We start from the raw sequence: 3,504 nt of genomic DNA, 5'->3' as shown, positions 1-3,504 counted from the left end.
GGTAAACTTGGTCTTGGCTGGCTGTTCTCGCTGATCTTCTGGGGAGGGGCCTGTTGCCCAGGTTTCCAAATGTCTTTGCCGGAGGCGGAATTGGCTCGCCCTTGCTCCCTCCCGGCTAAGTAATCTGCTGGGGTTTGGTCTCCGGAGCTTTTGTTCCCTGCGAGCTTTCGGTACAGCTTTGGAGGCGGAGAGTGAAAATGGCGGCCTCCCAATCTCTGCCCCAGAGGACCCGAGAACTCGGGTTTCTGCATATTTATACCCTTCAACGGGTGAGCCCCCAGAGAAAAGCCATCAGTCACTCCCGTCTCCCCGGTCTCCGGCCGCACTCCGTGCTCACCCGGCCTGTGACCGCGTGTTTCTATCTCTGGCACCCGACCGTAGGTGGAGTCTCCAAACCCAGCAGATCCCTGCGGTGCACTCCCGTGCGGCTCCTCCCGGGGAAGGAAGGTGAGTCTCCCCGGATCTGCCGCTTGTTGGGTCCCTGCTGGAGGAGCAGTGGCCCGACTGTGCCGCGGATCACGGTTTACGACAACCCGGAGCTGAGAGCCCGCGCCTGGGCTCCGCCTCTGCAGGCGCTTCCCTGCTCCGTTACCTGGGAGCTCTGCCACACTCAGGCACCCCTGGTCTTTCTGTGACCCCGAGGGTCCTGAGACTGCACTGTCCCGCGAGGCTTCCACCCCCAGCTTAGCCTCCGGAGTGACGTCCCTCAGCGGAGCAGACTTTTAAAAGTTCCGATTTTGTGCTCCGCGGCTCTATCACTTGCCAGAAGCGGCCGACGGAGGCCCCTCCCCCGCCGTCTATTCTCCTGAATATCGCCTCGGATTCACTTCTCCGCATGTCCTACCTTCCAGAAAGTGGTCGCTTTTCTGATGAGAGAGTTGTTGCTCTTCTTTTCTTCGATCTCCTATTGAGTTTGTAGGTGTTCAGAATGGTTTGATCCCTATCCAGCTGAATTCCTGAGAGGAGACGAAATCCAGGTCTCCTACTCCTCCGCCATCTTGCTCCGCCCCCCCCGTTATATTTTCTTCTAACTCCATTACACAAAGTAGAATCTTGGTGAGTGAGAGAGCTCTGACTACTCTTGCCAGAGTTCATGAGTTCATAAGTTAGGCTTCACATTTATTCAGTTTTACTTTCTCTTGGACTTACCAACCAAGTCCTTTCCAGAGATTTCTGCATATTTATACCCTTCAAATAATTGTAAAACCAACTCTCCATGAGAATGTTATTTACTTGGGGATAAGATCTGTGGAATCTCCAAATGGCCAGAAAAGAGGCAATGAAAGAAAGAATTGGCAAATGAATGAACGGATGTATGAATGGATGTAATGAATTCTGTTAGACTCTTTAGTAGGTGTACCTTACCTCTAATTTTTTTTCCCACAATTTACTAAACAGGTGTGGAATGCCTTTATAGTGGTTCTCAAACCAGGGGTGATTTTGTCCCCCAGGAGACTTTTTGCAATATGACATCTGGCATTTTTGTTTTCACAGCCAGGGGATGGTTGTGCTACTGGCATCTAGTGGGTAAAAGCCAGCGCCATTGCTAGACATCCTAAAATGCACACATATTCCCCCATACAACAAAGAATTATCAAATTGTTTATTACCCAAATGTCAGTACTGTTGAGACTGAGAAACCCTGCATTAGCATAAAGCTGGCTATATTTCACTGGTTTCATATGGGAGAATAGGACAGCAGAGAATACTGTCAGTGAGCAAAATGAATACTTACAGGTCAAACACAGAGGATTCTTGTGTGCAGATAAGCAAGATTGTAAAAGAGACAATAAAACAATGCCATCTTTTCTATTAAGAAAAAAAAATCATCTTCTTTCCTTGGCACAGATGGTCTTAGGCCTGTAAATCTGCCAGTCTTTTAGTAATCACATGAAGAAAATGGATGATTTAAAGCAGTTAAAAGGTTTATCTTGCAGAGGGAAAGTGTGGGTGTCTGAAGAAGAATAGTAAACATAAATTCTGTTTTACATCTGAGAAGCAAAGCCATTTAGAGTACAACACAGCTTCCATCTGAACTATGGCTGAAAGGGAGGTGTAAGATATGGTCAATGATTTTAAATGATTTATGAGGATTTCTGTAAAAGGAATACAAAGGCCTGGGAAAAGCCAGGCCTTCCTGATGTGCCATAATAGAATTTTATACTGTTTTTCTCACAGTCAAAGTTCAGTCGTATAGATAGATTGTTACCTCATATTAATACTTTCTAGTCTGCCTGTCAGAATGCTTTATTCAACAAGACAGATTTATATTTCACAAGGAAATTGTTTCTAAAGCTCTTCCATTAATAATTTTTCATTGAGAGAAAAGCCAGATTTCAGTCATTCCACCCATAGATTGAGAAATTAGTCCAGAGTGAGCTCTGCACATAAAATACTTTTTTGGTATTTAAATAAGGAATAGCATTTTAATGCTGTGAAAGAGAACATAGAAAAATGACTGGTCTCTTTACATAAAATTCTACTTTGGTTATCTTTTGGTTTTCTATCCATGAAATCAGCTGATGATGGAGAATATCCCTAACAATTCATATTGCTCAAGCACACAGCTACTGGTGCAGTGTGCTTGCTTGATTTGCATATATGTGCAAGGTACCCAAACAAAGTACCTAGGGGAAAAGATTCATAGATAGGAAGAATTAATATGCTGTTTGCTTGGAACAAACTTCTTCCTTCCTCTCTTTCTACTCATTAATCAATTCTTTTACTTCTTCAGCAAACCATTATGGAGCATCTACAGGCTTCCTAGTACTGTTCTAGGATCAGAGAACACGGGTGTGAAAAGAAAAACACATAAAAAAAAAAAGTTCTGTTTGTATTTCCTGAGCTCTCTCCAGGGTGCTGAACGGATGGAGTTGTCAAGCTCATAGGAAGGAGAATTTGTATGTAGAGAAGAATGACATATTGGAAGAGAACAGGATTAAAAATTGGGACCCTGGCTCTTATCCAGTATTATGGATCATCAGCTCTGTGACTTTGACTAAAACCTTTAACCTTTTCAATAAGGTCATTTTCCAGATGTCAAGTTGAAGTTCAATGTGAAATTCCTCACTTAAGGAAAGGGTAGCTTCCAACAGACATTTAATTCAATTCAATACAATAAACAATTTATGGAGTAACTACACTGAACTAAGTACATATTGAATGGTAGTGAAAACTGAAATACAAAAAGGAATAAATCCTTGCCATTAAGGAATTAACAATAAGAAAAACAAATATATGAACTCTTATTTGACTGTTAAGCTAAAGGAAACCTGTGATCACATTTGGTGTAACAGAAGAAAACTTTATACCTAATTCCTAGTGAGCATATGTATGTTTATATGTTTTATGCATATGTACAGAAGCTTGCTTGCTTATTTATTTATTTATTTATTTATTTATTTATTTATTTATTTAAGAGAGAGAGCCTGAATGAGAGAGGGACAGAGGGAGAGGGAGAGAGGATATCTTAAGCAGGCTCTATGCTCAGTGTGGAGCATGCTG

The sequence above is a fragment of the Leptonychotes weddellii genome, chromosome 16, assembly GCF_054177405.1.
Source record: "Leptonychotes weddellii isolate Sample4059 chromosome 16, ASM5417740v2, whole genome shotgun sequence".
Taxonomy (NCBI): domain Eukaryota; kingdom Metazoa; phylum Chordata; class Mammalia; order Carnivora; family Phocidae; genus Leptonychotes; species Leptonychotes weddellii.
Note: the sequence above shows the minus strand (reverse complement) of the source record.